This window comes from Manis pentadactyla, chromosome 14 (assembly GCF_030020395.1).
Source record: "Manis pentadactyla isolate mManPen7 chromosome 14, mManPen7.hap1, whole genome shotgun sequence".
NCBI classification, from domain to species: domain Eukaryota; kingdom Metazoa; phylum Chordata; class Mammalia; order Pholidota; family Manidae; genus Manis; species Manis pentadactyla.
This window is the reverse complement of record NC_080032.1, coordinates 81,603,713-81,628,414: the sequence shown is the minus strand read 5'-3', so window position 1 is coordinate 81,628,414 and position 24,702 is coordinate 81,603,713. Positions and strand designations below refer to the sequence as shown.

General features: G+C 40.2%; 1 long non-coding RNA gene across 1 annotated transcript in view; it reads left to right on the top strand.

Annotated features, from left to right (window-relative positions):
- LOC118914592 (uncharacterized) overlaps positions 1-24,111 on the top strand; it is a 57,152-nt gene extending 33,041 nt beyond the window's left edge. The window contains exons 3-4 of the long non-coding RNA XR_008993711.1: positions 11,515-11,656; positions 23,788-24,111. This is a non-coding gene — a long non-coding RNA (uncharacterized LOC118914592). The remainder of the gene's footprint in view (positions 1-11,514; positions 11,657-23,787) is intronic.
- The last annotated feature ends 591 nt before the right edge of the window (positions 24,112-24,702 follow it).

The window sequence follows — 24,702 nt, the reverse complement described above, 5'->3', positions numbered from 1 at the left end:
CTCTCACCCTCTCTCAGAAGGTCCCGGGCATTGTGGGGATGAGGAAGAGCACCTCAGCTCGGCACACAGCAGAGTGACTGGTACACATTGGGGCTCCAGAAGTTTGTCCCTTGTTTAATTCCTGGGCTGTGGCTCGGGAACAAGAAACATATCCACATCCACCCACATATACACATAGCTCAGAAATGAGAAAAATACTTTCTCATTCTAGATTTCTTAATAAAACTAAGCCCTGAGAAAAAAACTTCTACCCAAACTTCAAGGATTAAAGAAAGAATCAGATTAAGGTGTAAATCTGATTCTAAGGAACTTCATGTCATTTTCACAGATTTCCAGACTCATCAGTATTCTGCCCATAGAGGTAAAAAATGTCAACATTAGCAATAACCAGTTACCGCTGTGCCTCATTTATCACTGGCTCTGGAGTAAATGCAAACATATGCCATAATAATTTAGTTTTTTTACACATAATAATGTGTAATTATTTACACATTATTAACAGAATGCCAGAAATTAACAGAAATGCCAATGTCCCACCAATTTTAAACAGGACAAGCTAAATTTCCTAAAGTTGTCCCCTGTAAAAGCAGCCTGTCAAAAAACTAGGAGTATTACTCTATTTACTCCCAAGAAAAGCATTATTCACAGAATGACCTTGTACCATTTCAGAGCTCTGAGGGTTTTTAGAGCGCTTCAAATACCACTGCATTGAATGCCGCTGAATCAGAACTTAATGGGCTTTGGCCCACAGTCATCAGTTTACAAATCAAACACCAGACACAATGTCATTTTTATTATTAACTTTTCCCCTGATTACTAAAAACAGTGCATGTCATTGTAAAAACTTAGGAATGCAGAAAATGTACAATAAGGAAATATAAGTCACCCATAATAGAACCACCTGGAAATAGAACTATTAGCACATTACTGCATTTTAAATGTATTTTATCTCCAATTTTTAAATTGTATATGACACTAAAGTGTGTGTGCTTTCTTTTTACAAAATTCAGATTATACTGGAAAACTACAACCTGAATTTTTATTATATCACATGATATAATAAACCATGAAATATTCTTGAAAAATCTGAGTTTACTGGCTGTTATATGGATTTACCATAGTTATTGATGATTTTACATTATTATTTATTTAGGTTGTTTTCCCAAGGTTCAATAGAAATTTCTGTACTTGTTTGTAGAAACTTGTAATTATTTCACTAGCTAAATTCTTAGAATATCTGGGTTAGAGGATAGTACTTTTAAAGGTTCTAATAGCTTACATTCTCACCAAATTTACACCTGTTCTGAGTATTATCTTGTTTAAATTAAAAACTAAGACTCAGGCACCAGCAGAAAGACTCCAGTAGCTATAAACATGCACATATCAGAGCATAAGTGATCTACCTTTCTGAATAGACAACTGAAATTTCTGTCACGGAATTTCTGGAACAGTTTCACATTTACAGGCAGTTTTTAAAAAACAATGGTTTCCTTCTTTTCTGATGTGTTTGTGTGTTTCCAATGATCATTTATAATGTTCATAATCAGGAAAACAAATTCTTAGGTACATAGGTAAGCATATGACTTTCAACTCCAGAGTTCTACAGATAAAGGCATGCTGAATTAGTATACCTATTTATACACACCATTCAGAATAAAATACAATAGTACACAATCAGAGTATTTGCTTTTCTGTGTTTACTGGGATCCAATGAGACTCTACTTTGTGTGTGTGTTTGTTTAGTTTACCAAAAAGATTTTTAACAGAAAGAAAACAACACACCAGCATGGTGATAAGAGGCACTGTCTTAATGCTGTTTAAGTTTATTTGCTCAAAATGGAGAAGTTATCTTTTTCTATTAAAAATGTGTTAGAGACCCCAAACCTCGCTTTGACCCTGCACCCTCCCCTATCTCTACCATCTGTCTCCTCCTCTACCCATCCAGACTTTTGGAAGGAGTCCACACCTGCCAGAGCCTTCACTTCTTCACCTCCCATTCAGTTCACAGTTGCAACATCACTCCATCCCAACCATTCCACTAAAACATGGTTTGCAACAGTGATCAGTGATCTTCTTTTGCGAAATTCAGTGATTACTTTTGACCTTATTTTAGTGGGTCTTTCTGGCGAATGTAATGCTGTAAACTATTCTTCTTTTGCCAAATTCTCAACCACTTTCCTGATGCTCCTTAAACCTTTCTAACCCTTTGCTGTTGGCCACCTTCATAAGCAGCTCCTCCACATCCCAATCCATAAGCCTCGATGTTCTCCCATTTCCTCACCACCTCTCCTCTCTTTCTGCTCTACACGTCTTCCCTGGCAGATCTCACATACCTTTGCAATTGGAACAGCTACCTGGAGCTAAGTCTCCCACACCTATACCCCCACCTAAAGCCTTAGCCTCGCAAATCTGCCTATTCAGCATATTCACTGGGATAGATCAGCACAGACACTGCCAGTTAAGGCACCCCAAACCTCCCCTCCCCACATGCCTCATCCCCACTATTCTCCAGTGCTGGCACTCCTTAAGGATCCAAACTAGAAACCTGATTTCTTTCACATGTCCTTCACTGAATTACATGCTTTAAAATGTCAAGCCAACCATGGTTCAATCCAAACGTACAATCATATTCCAGCCAACATTAGTCTGATGAGATAAAACCATGGAAAATCAACTCGAATCTTCTCAGGGTTCTCCCAAAGAACAGCAAGTGACAAGAATCTGTACACACCCAAGCATGTTGAAATGTGCTTTCCCAGCTGTCTTTATGGACTCATGTAAAAGATGATGCCTGATTCCTGACAGCTGCTGTCCACTGTCCACTGTAACTTCTCTTTTTCTTGCTAAAGACCCCCAGTTTTCCTGACACCATTTCTGCCTGGAGACTCATCTTCCCCTTCTCTCTCTGACTTTTCAATACTGTGCCAACTAACCTCATCGCTCACTGTCTTAACCTTGTTTCTGTTTTGCCTTTACCTGCATTCTACACACACAAAAGCCCTAGGTCTGACCCAGGAAGCAAAGCTAGAGGTGAAAGATAACTTAATGTAATTCATAATTTAACATCTTCCCTTCTTCTTGTTTATTCTTTTCCCAGAATCAAATATCCTACATAACCTAACAATATCATAAATCTCTAAATCCTAATATCTCTTAAACCCATCCTTTCCTCTCTAAACAAAGACCCTATGCCCAAGTTGAGTCTCTCATTATCTCTCATCTGGGCCACTCCAGCAGCTCCCACGGTTTCTCTCTGCCTCCAGTATTGTTCTCTTCAAATTCATCCTCCATTAGCTTCCCAGTGCTCTGAGTAATTCAACAATCTTAATTTTGTACCCCACCACTCCAACACCCCTTCCCCCCAATGTTTTCCCATTTTCTGCAGCTGTTATAGCAAAGAGTTTTCCCCTGCAGGCCAATTCAGATCACTTGGTGGTAACTTCCCGAGTCTTGTGTTGAGCAGGTTATGAAGCCATGTCAGATGTTGACAAATGAACAACATCTGTCATTGGTAAGGGAAGAAAGAATGGCAGCCCTTATTCTGTCTCTTTGCTTTTCCTGATCCACAGAATAAAAACCAAACTCTTCCATCTTTATCTTCTGCTAGACTCGTCTCTCCCTTTCCACTGAGCAGCTTTAAGTCCCCTCCTGCCTCATGCTTTGCCAGAATCAGTGCTTTTGCTAAAGAGTTATCCCTACGTGAAGTGCCCCCACCTGCCTCCACATACCCCCTTCTTCTGGCTAGCTTTATCTCATCATTCCAGATTCGGGCCAGAACGCACATCCCTTAAAAATCCTTACTGACCCCCAGCCCCAGCCAAGCTTAGGTAAGATACTTTTTCTCTGTGTTTCTTCTGAACTCCAAGCTTCCCTCTATCATATCATTTTATGCATCTGTCCCCACCTCAACTAGGCTGTCAACTACTTGAAAATAGAAACTGTTTCTTATTCAACTTTGAATTAATTCCCATGGCTATCTTATGCAATGTCTGACACAGAATAAGTCTTTGAAAAAGATTAGCTAATAATGGGTTAAAGATGGTTGCAAATTGTCATGCTCCCTCCAGGACCTCCAAAGTTGGGGTCTATTTCTCCACCTCCTTGAATCTGGTATTGGCAACTTCTAATTTTTCCCTCTTAGAACCCAGCTGCCAAGCTGCAAGGAAGTCCGAGCAGCCATGGGAGGACCACGCTGAAGATAACCACCACCTGCGGATGACAACCTTAGCTGGCTACAGCAAACATTCAGTACCAACTTGCCAGCCATGTGAATGAGCTTCCTTGAAAGTGGGTCCTCCACCCACCAGTAGCAGTAAGCCACCCAAATTACATCAAATGATGAGCTTGCCTACCAAGTTCTGATCAAATTACAAAATCATAAACAAACAAATAAGTGTTACTGCTTTAAGCCACAACATTTTAGGATGGTTTGTTATTCCGCATTAGATAAAACAGTGTGGTTCTGTTAACTAACATCAGAGTCTTTGACTGTGACTTTCCCTCTTTTGTTAATTGTATTGCTTTCTTTCACTTAACTTCTTAATACTTCAATTTTCCCTTGTTCAATTTTTGATAATATGCCTGGGTGATCAGTTAGGATGATTTCTGAATATTAAAAAATATGATGGAAAAATGCACATGTGTGTATGGTTTCCCACTTTGTCAAAACAATAAACATTTTTCATTAGGAAGATATACTTTTTCAAAGACTTGTCCAAAAACATACCAAGTTGTCTTCTGGCAATAAGCAGGAATTTATTAGAGAGAAATACAAAGGCATCTAAGAGCTCATATGCCTCTGACCGATGTATCCCATTCTGGTCAGATACGTTGGCTGTGTTGTCTAACTCAGTGAATAGACTACTTTATAAAAGGTAACCTGCCTAATGCATCCAGCCATGTCACCTAGGAGTGCTAACCAGCTTATTTCTGTCTTTTTGAAGCACCCCAGCATATGGAGCTCTAAGAGCTGATAAGATACTCCATCCTGAAAGACCCTAGCAGGATAAAAACTTCCTTCTATTCAGAATTGCTTTTAAAATTATGACTTGAGAAACAAAAAAAAAGAGGAAGAAGAAAACCTGGGCATAGTTAGTAAATTTAACATAACATCAGGTCTGAATGTCAGTAATTCATTTTCATTATTTTCATATATTTAGCATATCAATTGATTTTCACATGCCTGCTACTTTAGAGAACAGGAAGCCTTGAACTAAGCATCCTTTCACCCTAGAGCCAAGATAAATTGGGATGTCTGTAGGTATACTCTTCACTTTTAGGAGGAAGGAGATTCTTCGGAATCAGCTCTGTTCACATGTTGTAGTAAGACATCTTTCCTAGTCTTCCTTTTATAACCTATTAACATGAAAAAACACTCCCCATCCCTATTACTGTTTCCCCTTTCTAGGGCAGATATAGAATTCCTCTCTTGAGTAAGGATCTTGACTCTAAGTTAGGCATCTGCAATGTTATTCAATCAGTAGTTCAATAATTTTTTTGAACACTTACTGTGCTCCAAATTGATGCCTCAACGTCCTTCCTTTTAACGTCTGTATAAACCCTATACCACGGCACAAATAACACACAGCACAGTGTCTAAGACAACACAGGCATTCATTCATTTAGTTACTGAGCCACTACTATGCACCAGGCAGGGGGAGAGGCACTGACTAGATGTTAGTTTCCTTGTCTTTCCTAATTTGCTTGTTGGTTATCGCGATGAGTTTCATATAAAAATTTTATATCACATTGTGATAAATGACCTCATTATAATTTAGCCAAAGAAAGAATCACTGTAGTTGAAAATTTCAGAAAAGTTATGTCTCCCCAAGATCTTATAAGAAGCCACCTCCAGCTCTTCTTTAACTTGGAATTTCCCTTCAGACATAGTTCCTGTTTGAAGTGCTCCTGTCTTCCCTTTATTACCTTCTCCTCTGACAAAACAATAAATGATGAGCTTGCCTACCAAGTTCCCACTGAAGATAGCCACTCACTATTAAGTGCTACACATCATCTGTAATATTTACCTCTACAAAAAAAGTTACATGAGAAATTAGTATCTATCTTGTAAGAGCTTCTAGAAATGAATGTCTAGGCCACCACTTGTGAACATACCTGATGTGACTCGGTTCAGTTTTCTTTTGCAGTTATGGGCACCATGATATTTTGGAGAAGAGAACACAGTGTGGTAAAAAACCGTGGGCTCTTGGGGTCAGGTCTGGCTTTGAGTCCCTGCTCTTCCATTTGCTGCCTGCATGAACATAAACAAGATTACTTGATTTTTTCAGCTGGAAGCCATGCTACATTTTGGGACTATAGTGAGAACTAGGGACAATCTATAAAAATTATCTGGCAAAAACTAGGCACTTCATTCATGGAAGCTATTACTATTATTCTAGTCATGCCCAGTAATTTACATAATCTCTTGTATCTACTTATGGTTTCTTCTGACATTTCCACTTTTGCCCTCTTTATTTCAGCTCTGAATGTACTGGTGAATATAAACCTAGTGACTTCGAAATGCAAATGGGAAAATTACCCAATTCAGGATGCATTACACAAAAGAGCATGATGGAATTGAAGCTGTGAAATATTAAACAGATTAAATACCGTGGGCAGTTAGTGAGGTCATAAGCTTAAAATAATTTGGCAGAGCTAAACCAGACTAGCACAAACAGACTTCTGAACTGGCACACAGCACAAAAGGTAGTTCTCTTTATGCCCAAATATAGATGTTGACTCATGCGGTCTGGGGGAAACATCTGAGGAAAAAAGTGATATCATCCAAGGAGGCAGGATGACATCATTCTGCAAATGGTTCTTGTCTGTCTGGTTTTTGGCATAAGACCTTTTTGGCTCTTATTTCTCAAGATTTCCATCAGTTGCCCTTAAATACTACCCTCCTTGAGGGAGGCAGCATCAGCTCCTGCCTATCTTTAAATTTCCTGTACGTTATAAACATTTTTCCATGTCTGACAAAGTATCTGGTTTCCACTCTGCTCATTCTGTTGAAACTGGTCTTAAGAGAGCCTCTAAAAATAGTGAAGTTGCCCAATCTAATAGATTTTTTTCCATTTCCTTCCCACAGGAACTGTGTACAGTGGTTGACACTGCTGATCAAGTCTTCTTCCTTTCCTCACTCTTTGCTTCTTCATGCTTGTATCATGATTGTCTTAGTTCTGAAGATCACTCCTTATGAACCTTCCTCACTTCTCTTCTACAAGTCGCCCTTGGACGTTCTACAGAGCTATCATTCCAACCTCTTCTCTGGCCACAAGCTTAACTCCCAGCTTCCTGTTCTCCACCACCACTTCCGCAATGACCTTCTTAAAACCAAAGTTGTTCAGGTCACTGTCCCAACTAGGAACCTTCCCTTTTCATCACTGCTTTCAGGATAAAGCACATTCTAAGAAGACTGTCAAGCCTTTCACAATCTGGCCTTAGCAAACCGTTTGAGTTTCATCTTCCACCACTGAGCTTCTCAGCTCACACTGTTTCTCTCTCTACCCCTATCTCTAAAGATCTTGCAGATCCTCCAAGATCCAACTCAAATGCCACATTTTCTAAGTCTTCCTTAACACCCTCCTTGTACTCTACTGGAATTAGTGGCTTCCTTACAGTTTCCATGACATTTTGTACATACCACATTTTATTACTGTCTGTTCTACACTTATTTGTTCCTTTAAATGGTAACTTCTTGAGAGCAGTGAAAATTACCTCTTTTTCTTATTATTATTCATACCACCCAGCATGGTACCTTGCAGATAATTACATCCTCAGTAAATATTTCTTAAATTTAACTGAACTTATTTTTCAAAGATCATTTTTCTAATCAGGTCTATTTGCTTTGCTACTTATATGAGAGAAAGAGAAAAATGCAATCTCTGCCATGAACTAAATGTATTTTAGACCATATTTAGGCTTTTGTGCAAAGTTCTTTTCCACACTGTCTATATAATTAAACTGTATGCAAAAGAAAGGCATTTCATGCTTTTTTATGCACAATCAACATCCAGGTCAGTTAGATTCCAATGCATAAACATCAGAAAGAAAGAACCAGAATGCCTCAGCTACTCTGCAAATAAAGGACCTCTTCTATTAAGTTGAGTAAACTCTTCTAGGACGCTAGAGTATCATTTAGTAAACTTCTCCTAGGAGATTAAATAGGCCTGCATATATGTGGTAGTATATGCACATAAGGCCTAATTTTGTTCAGCAAAATAAATGGTTACTTAAAACTAAGACTGGATCAACTCAAACATATCATGTAACCAGCACAGACAGAAATAAAGCTCATTATAGTGTTCTATTCAGTCAAGATCTACTTCATAAATCGTCTCTGTATAGGAGTATCTAGTGGAGTTGTTTAGCTCAGGATTTCAAAATAAGCAACAGAAAAATCTATTGTAAGTAACTAAATCTCCACTGATTAATAAGGGTGCATAAAACTTACAACATATATGTATTTTCTTTAAAAATCATGGGTAACATATTGAGCAATGGCATGTATATGTCAAGCACTGGCTCTATATCTTACATGGATTATCTCAATTGTCCACAATTACCCTATTAACCTCCATTTTACAGACGAGGAAACTGAAGGTCAAAAGATCAAGTAACTTCCTTATGTCAGAGCTACTGAGCAATGAGCTAGGGGCCAAAGACTGAGTCTGACTCCAGTGGATTTAGAGGATATAGAGACATTTTTGTTGTCAGTTACTAGCACCTGTTTATGAAGGGAATGGTGACAACCCCTAAGCAGTGTGGATAAGGAAATGTGGCCAGTCAGGCCTTTACGCACCTTCTTCTTGCCCAGGCTTAAGGACCGAGTCGTTATCAGTCATATGGACTTAAAGACTTTATTTCTTTTTGAAGTGGAATTGGGAGTGGGAAAGGGGGAGATGCCAAGGGAGTTAAACGACATGAATGCACAGTTTCCTGCCCAATCCTCAGGCTGCGACTATGTGTGGATAGTGGAGGCTGTGCTCGAAACCCCTGAGGCCCTTCACAGCGGGCCTGACCGCGTCCCGGCAGAAACACTTCTCCCTTTGCCTGGACGGCTCCGCCGCCGTCCCAGGGGACCTCTAGCCTGGCCCTCAGGAGACTCCACCACAGGCTGCCGAGCACAGCCACACAATCACTTCACTTATACAGACATTTCTTCTTTTTCCAGTAGCTCCTGGAAAGATGCCCCCATATCATTTTTTTAGGTGGAAGAGGCAAAATTTTAATTACTTATCAATTTATTCCATTCTCAACAGAATTCTTGAAAACAGTGCTGTGCCCTTCTACTTTCAGGCTACCTGAAAATATTTTTTTTCAATTGCCTATTCTCATACTCCTGGCATAATCAGTCTGTCCTTACAAAGGTGGCTTCCTACATCTCGAAGAATAAGTGTTACTGTCTCTCATACAGATCACTTTGAGGCTAATATTTAGTTTAATACTAAGTTTTAGTATTAATAATTTAATGGTTATTAAATGCAATAACTAACACATTTTATTCGCTGAAACTGCATTTTTTTAAATGGATTAGATGGATTACTAACAATGATGGTATGGCAAGACACAAGGCATTTGACAACACACTAGATTGCTGAGCATGTGAGAAAACAGATATCCTCATATACTGTGTGTGGAAGTGGCAATTGAGGAAACTTTTCATAGCAATTTGGCAATATCTATTGAAATTACAAATGCATTTACAGATGATTCATAGGAGATTATGGTAACATGGTTTTGTAAGAGCACAGATGACAGTCTAACTATCCATCAAGGTATATACAATGCAAACCTAAAAATGTGGAGAAAGCTCTGTTGGTGATATGGAATGATATCTAAACTACGTGTGGCGTGCTGGTAAATGCTCAAAACCACCAGCTACTCAAGAGTAGTCTATGAGTGCTGGTAACAAGTAAGATAAAAGTGAAATAAAGAAGATGTATTCTGGGTCATCAGTGATGTGAGTAACTAAAAAATTGGATAAAACTTCAACTACTGGAAGAATATTTCCTCAATTTTTTGTTATATTCACAATGACAAGCTTTAAAGTTTAATTTGTATTATTAATATTTTATCATTTTCTTGAGTCCAGACAATCAATGAAACAAAAAATTAAGTCCAAATTTGTATCACTGGCTGATTTCCGAGGTGGAAATATACCCACAATGGCCAATTTCAAGCTCCCAATGTGACAGCACTGATACAGAGTTGGAAGAGATGCGCATACCTACATAAACACCATTATATAGTATTTCCACCATATAAATATAATAGATGCAAATAATCTCATGACACATGTATAATAATGAAATGTAGTAAAATAATTAGGAACTGATAATACTTTAGTATTTATTACTTTTCTTATTACTTAATTGTAAACTTATTCATTTTTTAATAGTGGCTACATTTAAAACCAGCTCACAAAAAAATCCTGAAAATTAAGCAATTGGCTCTCATTTTTTGATATGAGCTGGCACCATAGCAAATATATGTACACATGTAAACAATCAGAGAGCATGCCACCAGGAAACAGAAAACACACTTAGATGCAAATCTGAAGAAAATTCAATGAAGGAATTATTTGAAAGGTTTAAGTTTAAGGAAACAGAGATGCTGACAAATCTGTGAGTATACTAAAAGCTACTGAATTGTGTACTTTAAGTGGGTGAACTGTATTCTATGTGAATTATCTCTCACTAAAGCTGTTTTTAAAAAAGAGAGAGACACTGCGGCTCCCAAAGACCAGCAGTGGCGAGCAGCCATTACCATCCCTGCCTCACGGGGCATGAGGGAGAAGCAGTCTTGCCAGAGCCCCGTGAGAGAAGAAGACCCAGGGGAGGGGCTTCCAGCAGGAGCTGTAGTTATGGAGGGATTCAGCCGCTACCCTAGTTATAGCTTGAAACCAGGGGAAGTTGCAGGGGTGAGCGGAATAACCCACCATTTCTCTTCTCCTGCCTTCAACTTCCTGTTGATGCCTCATACTGGTCACACTCCACGGTAAGTCAGGGGACTAGGAAACCTGGCTGAAGCATTCATAGGGGGTTGGCTCCCCAGGGCACAGAGCAGATGCCTAAGGGGTGGATAATGGATCTGAAGGCAGAGAAGAGACACACACACACAGAGTGATGTAATGATTTATAAGAAATATGTATTTGGTCATTCGGATGACCAAAGTATGTTTCTTAGATATATTTGGTCTTCATTTACAATTCCTGCAAATGCTTCAGAGCCATAAAGGTGAAATGGGTATCTTGCTATTAATGAAGTTGACTTCTGGACCCTACCCACCAGTGGGGGGGCTGCTTGCCAGGGGGAACAACCAGGTGATTAGAGGATTGGAACTTCCAGTCTCACTGCCCCCCCGCCCCCCCGCCCCAACCTCTGGGGAGGGCCAAGAGGCGAGAGGGTGAATCTGCCAAGGGCCAGTGATTCAGTCATTCCTAACTATGTACTGAAGCCTATATGAAACCCCAAGAGGATACTTATCTAGTCCTTTTCTTTTCTTTTTTTCAGAATGCTTCCATGTCCCACCAAGCAGGGCCCCAAACTCCCCAAGGACAGAAGCTCCTTTGTCCAGGACCTTCCCCCGTGTACCTCTTCATCTGGCTGTTGATTTGTATCCTTCTTATATCCTTTAATAACCTGGTAAACATAAGTGTTTCCCTGACTTTGTGGGCTGCTCTAGCAGATGAAACAAACCTAAGGAGGAGGTCGTTGAACCTCCAGTCTATAGCTGGTAGGTCAGAAGCACAGCCTGGTGCTCCCGACTGGTGTCTGGAGTGGGGGTGGGGGACAGTCAAGTAGTACTGAGCCCTTAACCTGTGGAATCTGGTATTATCTCTGGGTAGACAGTGCCTGGAATTACTTGGGATGTTGTGTGTGGGAACCCCAACCCCCCTGTTGGAACTGGGACCAGGAATCCTAAAAGACACACACACATTGTTGAATGATTCCCAAGATCAAGATAATTAACACATCGATCACTTCACATCGCATAATTAACTCTTTTTTTATGGAGAGAATGCTTATGACCTACTCTCAGCAAGGAGAGATCTTTCTCGATGTACAACGGGATTACCTTCCAACAAACCCATCATAAACTGAAAATGCCTTTAATACATCTACCTTACTGAACATCACAGTTTGGCCTAGCCTACCTTAAATGTACTAAGAACATTTAGTTAGCCTATAGCTGGGCAAAATCATCTAATACAAAGCCTGTTTTATAATAAAGTGTTGAACAGCTTATGTAATATATTGAATACTATAATAAAAGTGAAAACAGAATGGTTCTGTGGTACAAAATGCTTACAAGTGCATGAGTTGTTTATCCTCATGACCATGCAGCTGACTGGGGACTGCAGCTCTCTGCCACTGCGCAGCATCATGAGAGAGTATCACACTGCCTATCACCAGCCCAGGAAAAGATCAAAGTTCAAAATTCAAAGTACAGTTTCTACTGAATGTGTATTGTTTTCACACCATTGTAAAGTGGAACCATGATAAGCTGGGGACCATCTGTGTACAACCATATAATTAACCTATCATCATGCTGCACATGAGATCCTCAGAACATACTCTTGTAACTGAAAGTTTGTACTCTGACTAACATCTCCCCATTCCACTCCCACTCCCAGCCCCTGGCAACCCCATTCTATTTTCTGTTTATATGAAAATGGCTTTTTTTCAGAGCTCCCAAATAAGTGATACCATACCTGCTACTTCCTAAATAGCTTTAAGAATTTAAATCAGGGGGCAGAGCCAAGATGGCGGCGTGAGTAGAGCACAGGAAATCTCCTCCCAAAACCACATATATCTACAAAAATACAACAAAGACAACTCTTCCTAGAAAAAAGACCGAGTACACAGGACAACATGCAGACCACATCCACACGTGCGAGAACCCAGCACCTCGCGAAGGGGGTAAGATACAAGCCCCGGCCCGGCAGGAGCCGAGCGCCCCTCCCCCCAGCTCCTGGCGGCAGAAGAGCAGGCAGAGCGGGAGGGAGACGGAGCCCAGGACTGCCGAACACCCAGCCCCAGCCATCCGGGCCAGAGCGCAGACACAGTGCATGCACGGGGCCCTGGATACTAGGGAAACAAGGCAGCAGGACTGGTGAGCAGGTACCAGAGGCCGGCACCGGAGGACAAAAGAAAAGTGAGCGGCCATTTTTTTGTTGTTGTCGTTGTCGTTGTCGTTGTTTTGTTTTGGCAAGTCCTTTTTGGAAGTCTTAAAGGGACAGGGACCCCAACACTAGGGAAACAGGGCAGCAAGACCGGTGAGCGGGTACCAGAGGCCAGCGCCGGAGAAAAAAAGAAAAGCGAGCAGCCTTTTTTTGTTGTTGTTGTTTTGTTTTGGCGAGTGCTTTCTGGAAGTCTTAAAAGGGCAGGGCAGGACACTGAATACAGAGGTAGGGAATCCGGGGATCTCTGGGCACCCTAACCCCTGGGCTGCAGGGAGCAGGGAGGCCCCTTACGGAGATAAATAGCCTCCAGGCCGCTCCCCCTCCAACGCGACTCCACCACTTTGGAGCAGCTGCCCGAGCCAGGCCACGCCCACAGCAACAGCGGAGATAAACTCCATGGCAGCCGGGCAGGAATGAGAAGCCCTGTCTGCGCGCAGCTGCGCAGCACAAGCCACTAGAGGCCGCTGTTCTCCCAGGAGAGGAGGGCCACAAACCAACAGGAAGGGAAGTTCCACCAGCCTTCACTCGTCCCAGTTCTGCAGACTATTCCTATCACCATGAAAAGGCAAAGCTACAGGCAGTCAAAGATTACAGAGACAACACCAGAGAAGGAGACAGACCTAACCAGTCTTCCTGACAAAGAATTCAAAATAAGAATCATAAACATGCTGACAGAGATGCAGAGAAATACGCAAGAGAAATGGGATGAAGTCCGGAGGGAGATCACAGATGCCAGAAAGGAGGTTACAGAAATGAAACAAACTCTGGGAGGGTTTATAAGCAGAATGGATAGAATGCAAGAGGCCATTGACGGAATTGAAACCAGAGAACAGGAACGCATACAAGCTGACAGAGAGAGAGATAAAAGGATCTCCAGGAATGAAACAATGTTAAGAGAACTGTGTGACCAATCCAAAAGGAACAATATCCATATTATAGGGGTCCCAGAAGAAGAAGAGAGAGGAAAAGAGATGGAAAGTATCTTAGAAGAAATAATAGCTGAAAACTTCCCCAAACTGGGGGAGGAAATAATCGAACAGACCACGGAAATACACAAAATCCCCAACAGAAAGGATACAAGGAGGACAACACCAAGACACATAATAATTAAAATGGCAAAGATCAAGGACAAGGAAAGAGTGTTAAAGGTAGCTAGAGAGAAAAAGGTCACCTATAAAGGGAAACCCATCAGGCTAACATCAGACTTCTCGACAGAAACCCGAAAGGCCAGAAGAGAATGGCATGATATATTTAATGCAATGAAACAGAAGGGCCTTGAACCAAGGATACTGTATCCAGCACGACTATCATTCAAATATGACGGAGGGATTAAACAATTCCCAGACAAGCAAAATCTGAGGGAATTTGCTTCCCACAAACCACCTCTACAGGGCATCTTACAGGGACTGCTCTAGATGGGAGCACTCCTAGAAAGAGCACAGCACAAAACACCCAACATATGAAGAATCGAGGAGAAGGAACAAGAAGGGAGAGAAGAAAAGAATCTCCAGACAGTGTATATAACAGCTCAATAAGCGAGCTAAGTTAGGCAGTGAGATACTAAAGAGGCTAACCTTGAACCTTTGGTAACCACGAATTTAAAGCCTGCAATGGCAATAAGTACATATCTTTCAATAGTCACCCTAAATGTTAATGGGTTGAATGCACCAATCAAAAGACACAGAGTAACAGAATGGATAAAAAAGCAAGACCCATCTATATGCCGCTTACAAGAAAATCGCCTCAAACCCAAAGACATGTACAGACTAAAAGTCCAGGGATGGAAAAATATATTTCAGGCAAACAACAGCGAGAAGAAAGCAGGGGTTGCAGTACTAATATCAGACAAAATAGACTTCAAAACAAAGAAAGTAACAAGAGATAAGAAGGACACTACATAATGATAAAGGGCTCAGTCCAACTAGAGGATATAACCATTCTAAATATATATGCACCCAACACAGGAGCACCAGCATATGTGAAACAAATACTAACAGAACTAAAGGGGGAAATAGACTGCAATGCATTCATTCTAGGAGACTTCAACACACCACTCACCTCAAAGGATAGATCCACTGGGCAGAAAATAAGTAAGGACACGGAAGCACTGAACAACACAGTAGAGCAGATGGACCTAATAGACATCTATAGAACTCTACATCCAAAAGCAACAGGATATACATTCTTCTCAAGTGCACATGGAACATTCTCCAGAATAGACCACATACTAGGCCACAAAAAGAGCCTCAGAAAACTACAAAAGATTGAAATCCTACCAACCAACTTTTCAGACCACAAAGGCATTAAATTAGATATAAACTGTACAAAGAAATCAAAGAGGCTCACAAACACATGGAGGCTTAACAACACGCTCCTAAATAATCAATGGATCAATGACCAAATCAAAATGGAGATCCAGCAATATATGGAAACAAATGACAACAACAACACTAAGCCCCAACTTCTGTGGGACACAGCAAAAGCAGTCTTAAGAGGAAAGTATATAGCAATCCAAGCATATTTAAAAAAGGAAGAGCAATCCCAAATGAATGGTCTAATGTCACAATTATCGAAATTGGAAAAAGAAGAACAGATGAGGCCTAAGGTCAGCAGAAGGAGGGACATAATAAAGATCAGAGAAGAAATAAATAAAATTGAGAAGAATAAAACAATAGCAAAAATCAATGAAACCAAGAGCTGGTTCTTCGCGAAAATAAACAAAATAGATAAGCCTCTAGCCAGACTTATTAAGAAGAAAAGAGAGTCAACACAAATCAACAGTATCAGAAACGAGAAAGGAAAAATCACGACGGACCCCACGGAAATGCAAAGAATTATTGGAGAATACTATGAAAACCTATATGCTAACAAGCTGGTAAACCTAGGAGAAATGGACAACTTCCTAGAAAAATACAACCTTCCAAGATTGACCCAGAAAGAAACAGAAAATCTAAACAGACCAATTACCAGCAACGAAATTGAAGCGGTAATCAAAAAACTACCCAAGAACAAAACCCCTGGGCCAGATGGATTTACCTCGGAATTTTATCAGACATACAGAGAAGACATAATACCCATTCTCCTTAAAGTTTTCCAAAAAATAGAGGAGGAGGGGATACTCCCAAACTCATTCTATGAAGCTAACATCACCCTAATACCAAAACCAGGCAAAGACACCACCAAAAAAGAAAACTACAGATCAATATCCCTGATGAACGTAGATGCAAAAATACTCAACTAAATATCAGCAAACCGAATTCAAAAATACATGAAAAGGATCATGAACCATGACCAAGTGGGATTCATCCCAGGGATGCAAGGATGGTACAACATTCGAAAGTCCATCAACATCATCCACCACATCAACAAAAAGAAAGACAAAAACCACATGATCATCTCCATAGATGCTGAAAAAGCATCTGACAAAGTTCAACATCCATTCATGATAAAAACTCTCAGCAAAATGGGAATAGAGGGCAAGTACCTCAACATAATAAAGGCCATCTGTGATAAACCCACAGCCAACATTATATTGGACAGCGAGAAGCTGAAAGCATTTCCTCTGAGATCGGGAACTAGACAGGGATGCCCACTCTCTCCACTGTTATTTAACATAGTACTGGAGGTCCTAGCCACGGCAATTAGACCAAACAAAGAAATACAAGGAATCCAGATTGGTAAAGAAGAAGTTAAACTGTCACTATTTGCAGATGACATGATACTGTACATAAAAAACCCTAAAGACTCCACCCCAAAACTACTAGAACTGATATCGGAATACAGCAAAGTTGCAGGATACAAAATCAACACACAGAAATCTGTGGCTTTCCTATATACTAACAATGAACCAACAGAAAGAGAAATCAGGAAAACAACTGCATTCACAATTGCATCAAAAAAAATAAAATACCTAGGAATAAACCTAACCAAAGAAGTGAAAGACTTATACTCTGAAAACTACAAGTCATTCTTAAGAGAAATTAAAGGGGACACTAACAGATGGAAACTCATCCCATGCTCGTGGCTAGGAAGAATTAATATCGTCAAAATGGCCATCCTGCCCAAAGCAATATACAGATTTGATGCAATCCCTATGAAACTACCAGCAACATTCTTCAATGAACTGGAACAAATAATTCAAAAATTCATATGGAAACACCAAAGACCCCGAATAGCCAGAGCAATCCTGAGAAAGAAGAATAAAGTAGGGGGGATCTCACTCCCCAACTTCAAGCTCTACTATAAAGCCATAGTAATCAAGACAATTTGGTACTGGCACAAGAGCAGAGCCACAGACCAATGGAACAGACTAGAGAATCCAGACATTAACCCAGACATATATGGTCAATTAATATTTGATAAAGGAGCCATGGACATACAATGGCGAAATGACAGTCTCTTCAACAGGTGGTGCTGGCAAAACTGGACAGCTACATGTAGGAGAATGAAACTGGACCATTGTCTAACCGCATATACAAAAGTAAACACAAAATGGATCAAAGACCTGAATGTAAGTCATGAAACCATTAAACTCTTGGAAGAAAACATAGGCAAAAACCTCTTAGACATAAACATGAGTGACCTCTTCTTGAACATATCTCCCCGGTCAAGAAAAACAACAGCAAAAATGAGTAAGTGGGACTATATTAAGCTGAAAAGCTTCTGCACAGCAAAAGACACCATCAATAGAACAAAAAGGATCCCTACAGTATGGGAGAATATATTTGAAAATGACACATCCGATAAAGGCTTGACGTCCAGAATATATAAAGAGCTCACACGCCTCAACAAACAAAAAACTAATAACCCAATTAAAAAATGGGCAGAGCAACTGAATAGACAGTTCTCCAAAAAAGAAATACAGATGGCCAACAGACACATGAAAAGATGCTCCACATCGCTAATTATCAGAGAAATGCAAATTAAAAGTACAATGAGGTATCACCTCACACCAGTAAGGATGGCTGCCATCCAAAAGACAAACAACAACAAATGTTGGCGAGGTTGTGGAGAAAGGGGAACCCTCCTACACTGCTGGTGGGAATGTAAATTAGTTCAACCATTGTGGAAAGCAGTATGGAGGTACATCAAAATGCTTAAAACAGACTTACCATTTGACCCAGGAATTGCACTCCTAAGAATTTACCCTAAGAATGCAGCAATCAAGTATGAGAAAGATCAGTGCACCCCTATGTTTATCGCAGCACTATTTACAATAGCCAAGAATTGGAAGCAACCTAAATGTCCATTGATAGATGAATGGATAAAGAAGATGTGGTACATATACACAATGGAATACTACTCAGCCATAAGAAAAGGGCAAATCCAATCATTTGCAGCAACATGGATGGAGCTGGAGGGTATTATGCTCAGTGAAACAAGCCAAGCGGAGAAAGAGAAATACCAAATGATCTCACTCATCTGGGGAATATAAGAACAAAGGAAAAACTGAAGGAACAAAACAGCAGCAGAATCACAGAACTCAAGAATGGACTAACAGGTACCACAGGGAAAGGGACTGGGGAGGATGGGTGGGTAGGGAGGGATGGGGGGGAGAAGTAGGGGGGTATTAAGATTAACATGCATGGGGGGGTAGGAGAAAAGGGAGGGCTGTACAACACAGAGAAGGCAAGTAGTGATTCTACAACATTTTGCTATGCTGATGGACAGTGACTGTAAAGGGGTTTATAGGGGGGACCTGCTATAGGGGAGAGCCTAGTAAACATAATATTCGTCATGTAAGTGTAGATTAGTGATACCAAAAACAAAGCAAAACAAAACCAAACAAAAAAAAAAGGGCAGTTCCTGTGTGGTAACCTCCAATGAGTTCTACACAAGCGTATAAAGGGCATATAAAAGTGTAGGCAAAGGGTCTGTTTGCGTTTATACAGATGATCAAAGCCTAATTGGGCTACCCCGAAAATGAACTAAGATACGATATGAAAGAGAACTTCCAACATCAGCACTCTCTGGAAGACTCATGCCAGAAGATGATCATCAAAAAACCCCAACAAAGAGCCACGCACTGCTACAGCTGTAGATGCACTCATCCCACCAGCTCCTGGACTTGCCGTGGGAATGAAGGAGATATCTAAGCTGGCCTGTGCATACAGTAAAACAACAAATTTGACTGGATCTATACTGTTGGAACTCAACCAAGAATTAGGAGAAGTGCAAATTGTAGCACTCCAAAATCTTACAACTACAGACTATTTACTGTTAAAAGAACATAAGGGATGTGAACATTCCCCAGGAATGGGTTGTTTTAATTTGTCTGATTTCTCTCAGACTGTTCAAGTTCAGTTGGACAATATCCACCATATCACAGATAAGTTTTCACAAATGCCTAGGGTGCCTAACTGGTTTTCTTGGTTTCACTGGAGATGGCTGGTAATTATAGGTCTGCTTTGGTTATGTAACTGTATTCCTATTATGTTAATGTGTGTGCGCAATTTAATTAGTAGTTTAAACCTATACATGCTGAAGTTACTCTACAAGAAGATATGTTAAAGAAATAATCAATCTTCCCATTTTTTTCTTCCGTCTGCTACTCCTATAGCTTTTCTTCTTCCTTCCTAATTACAACCCTTAAATAGAATTCGTGCCTCATATCAAATTTACCGAGTATCATAATTCTTCCAAGTGGTGAAGATACCTCAAGACAAATGCTGGGCATAAAAGCTACAGGGCATAAATATGCAAAGAAATAAAAAGCTAACCTTTTCAAACAATATTGCTTCTCTCTCACTTACCAACTTTACATTTCCCTGTATGGCCCCGGAAGATGACTGGTTACCAGAGACGGGTAAGATTCCTCAAGGGAGGAACAACCTAAGACAGGCACAGTCGCAGGGGGGCATCAGGTGAGAAATTGGGGATCAACAGAGGTGAGGCTTAGAACCTCACCCCCCCTGTTCTGAGAGAAATCTTCTGCATACGTGGATGTTTTATTGCCCTGGTCTAGCTTGGATTAACACATAGGCTACAGGCACACACCTGATCATCTACATTTGCTCTCTTACAACACTAAACTATGTTTTCTACCTTTATCTTGTATCTACCTACCACTCCAGCATTTCATTAAAAATAATAATAATAAAGAGAGAAATGTGGTATCCACATATAAATCAAGTATAAAAACCAAATGAGTATTCATATTTGAACTGTTTTTAGTTCATAATGCATGAGCAAAACTGAAAGTTTCTGTGATGACTGCCCTTGTACTGTTCACTATGTAACTTATTCATTATGTAAGAGTTTGTTCTCCATGTAAGAACTTGTTTGTTATGCCTCAGAAGATTGGAGACTGACGAAAATTAGGCTTGGGGTGGATTAATGATTGTGCATTGAGCATTGACTCCCCTATACAGAATTTTATTGTTGTTAACAACCATTTGATTAATAAATATGAGAGATGCCCTCACAAAAAAAAAAAATGCTCAAAACAGACTTACCATTTGACCCAGGAATTCCACTCCTAGGAATTTACCCTAAGAACGCAGCAATCAAGTTTGAGAAAGACAGATGCACCCCTATGTTTATCGCAGCACTGTTTACAATAGCCAAGAATTGGAAGCAACTTAAATGTCCATCAGTAGATGAATGGATAAAGAAGATGTGGTACATATGCACAATGGAATACTACTCAGCCATAAGAAGAGGGCAAATCCTACCATTTGCAGCAACATGGATGGAGCTGGAGGGTATTACGCTCAGTGAAATAAGCCAAGTGGAGAAAGAGAAATACCAAATGATTTCACTTATCTGTGGAGTATAAGAACAAAGGAAAAACTGAAGAAACAAAACAGCAGTGGAATCACAGAACCCAAGAATGGACTAACAGGTACCAAAGGGAAAGGGACTGGGGAGGATGGGTGGGTAGGGAGGGATAAGGGGCGGGGGAAGAAGAAGGGGGTTATTAAGATTAGCATGCATGGGGGGATGGGAGAAAGGGGAGGGCTGTACAACGCAGAAAAGAGAAGTAGTGATTCTACAACATTTTGCTATGCTGATGGACAGTGACTGTAAAGGGGTTTATAGGGGGGACCTGGTATAGGGGAGAGCCTAGTAAACATAATATTCTTCATGTAAGTGTAGATAAATGATAACAAAAAAAAAAGAAAGAAAAGGGGGATTACTCCCTGATAGGATAAAACTAACTGTAAATCAACCATTAATGCATGCTTTAAATATCCTTAATTTTGATCACTTAAAGGGTGTCAGATGATCGGCTATGGAGGTACATTTTTCTGATAATATTCCTTTCTCTTAAAAAAAAAAGCAGTTCCTGTGTGGTGACCTCCAATGAGTTCTACACAGTGGTATAAAGGGCATATCAAAGTGTGGGCAAAGGGTCTGCTTGTTTTTATACAGAGGATCAAAGCCTAATTTGGCTACCCAGAAATGAACTAAGATACGATATGAAGAAGAACTTACAACATCAGCACTCTCTGGAAGAGTCATACCAGAAGATGATCATCAAAAAACCTCAACAAAGATCCAGGCGATGCTGCAGTTGTAGCTGCATTCATCCAACCAGTTCCTGGACTTGCCATGGGAATGAGGAAGGAGATATCTAAGCTGGCCTGTGCATACAGTAAAACAACAAATTTGACTGGATCTACACTGTTGGAACTCAACCAAGAATTAGGAAAAGTGCAAGTTGTAGCACTCCAAAATCTTACGAGTACAGACTATCTACTGTTAAAAGAACATAAGGGATGTGAACATTCCCCAGGAATGGGTTGTTTTAATTTGTCTGATTTCTCTCAGACTGTTCAAGTTCAGTTGGACAATATCCACCATATCATAGATAAGTTTTCACAAATGCCTAGGGTGCCTAACTGGTTTTCTTGGTTTCACTGGAGATGGCTGGTAATTATAGGTCTGCTTTGGTTATGTAACTATACTCCTATTATGTTAATGTGCGTGCGCAATTTAAATAGTAGCTTAAAGCCTATACATGCTGAAGTTACTCTACAAGAAGACATGTCAAAGAAATAATCAATCTTCCCATGTTTTCTTCCGTCTGCTACTCCTATAGCTTTTCTTCTTCCTTCCTAATTAAAACCCTTAAATAGAATTCATGCCTCATATCGAATTTACCAAGTATCATAATTCTTCCGAGTGGTAAAGATACCTCAAGACAAATGCTGGGCATAGAAGCTACAGGGCATAAATCTGCAAAGAAGTAAAAAGCTAACCTTTTCAAACAATATTGCTTCTCTCTCACTTACCAACTTTACATTTCCCTGTATGGCCCCGGAAGATGACTGGTTAGCCAGAGACGGGTAAGATTCCTCAAGGGAGGAACAACTTAAGACAGGCACAGTTGCAGGGGGGCCATCAGGTGAGAAATTGGGGATGAACAAAGGTGAGGCTTAGAACCTCACCCCCCGTGTTTTGAGAGAAATCTTCTGCATCCATGGATGTTTTATTGCCCTTGTCTAGCTTGGATTAACACTTAGTCTACAGGCACACACCTGACCATCTACATTTGCTCTCTTACAACACTAAACTATGTTTTCTACCTTTATCTTGCATCTACCTACCACTTCAGCATTTTATTAAAAATAATAATAATAATAATAATAATAATAAGGGAGAAATGTGGGATTCACATATAAATCAAGTATAAAAATCAAAAGAATATTCATATTTGACCTGATTGTTTATAGTTCATAATGCGTGATCAAAACCGAAAGTTTCTGTGATGACTGCCCTTGTACTGTTCACCACGTAAGAACTTATTCACTATGTAAGAACTTGTTCACCATGTAAGAACTTGTTCGTTATGCTTCAGAAGATTGGAGACTGACGGGAATTAGGCTTGGGGTGGATTAATGATTGTGCATTGAGCATTGAGTCCCCTATACAGAATTTTATTGTTGTTAACAACCATTTGATCAATAAATATGAGAGATGCCCTCTCAAGAAAAAAAGAACTTAAATCATAGCACAACTTCAGAATAACAAAACAGAGACACAAAATGAATATTCAAATGTGAATGTGAAATCAGTAGTGGTAGTACTGTAAGATAGAATACCATGCACACGCAGTCATTTTTTTTAAACTACGAAGAGGCTCATGAGAAGATGTTTGCAAAATATAGAATGAGAATAAATTTTTTTTTAAGTTTTGTCTCACTTTTTAAAAAGTATATGCATAGACCATAGTCCAGAAAGTTTGTCTGGGGAGATCTTCCATGAGTTTTTCTTCTAAGTGCCTCCATGTATTTTCTGGTTTTCTATAATAACATACAAATTCTATATTTAAAAGTGCAACTCTGAGTTCACATACTAGATCCTGAAATAAGAGCTTGCATGCAGTTACTTTCATTTGTTAAGTGATCCCAGGAAATAGGAGTGGGGATGCGGAAAAGTGAAATTGGGATGGAAGGAAAGCCAGGTCAAAGGTGTGGGTGGGTTATAAAGTTGATCAGCATTGTGGGAAACTAAGGTGTTCTTTCTAGAAATCTCTTTACAGAGCCAGGTAGAATGAACCTCACAATTGTCTGCCTGAGGTAACAGGAGTCCACAGTACATACACATGCCTGCCATTCTGATTTGGTCGAAGGTGTTAAGTCTCTCCTATTTCCAGGTTTGCAAATTTGCCAGAAGGGCTAAGAAGGCTGCGGCAGGCATCCCACTAGCAGCAGCAGAGAAGCCTCGGGGCAGCCAGAGCTTTACAGACCAGCTGAAGCAGGTGCTGGAATGCAACTGGAGTGAAAACAGTGAATTGCGAGGATGTGGACTCGGTGAACAGGTGTCCCTTACACAGCTTTGTATAAAGCTTAGAGACTGAAATACCTGGTTCTTCAAGTCATGACTCTTCTTAATTAGAACGTGGTGAGACCTAAGTTTTATTTTATTTTTATTTTAGGATAAGAACTACTATAGAAGAAAAGGCTGAGTGGAAGCCCCTGAAACTACCCATCTCCCCTTCCAGCCAAGATAGTACATAAAAACTATATCCCATCTGATCTCCAGCTCGGAGATCAGAGCTACCTTCAAATATGTAAAGGATGCAGGGATGGTGGCTCCCACTTAATGACATTCTGGCATCTACAAAACCCAGATGATAGATGACTGTGTACTACTTGAACTTAACCAAGGAGTATCCCAGTGGCAGCTGCTAGGCTGGACGTGGTATCTTTACTAGAGCAGATTAACACAGCCTCGAGTATGTAGTACGTGGTATTGGTCAGGTGAGTATATTCTTTTCCCTATCAATCAAAGAGAGGATCAGAGTAGTTTTAATTCTCATGGAATGACAATGGCATATTCACAGGATTGCCCCAAGACTATGTTAGTTCTCCCATTTTCTGTCATAGGAACCTGTATTATCTGTACATCCTACAAAAATTACATTGGCTATTTTGAGGACACATATTAGTGAGCAAGATGTAGCATGCACTCTCGATGCCTTGTAAGATATGTATCATCTAGAGGCCGAGAAATTAACCCTGCAAAGATCCAGAGGCCTGCCAGATTAGCGCAGGACATGCAGGAATAG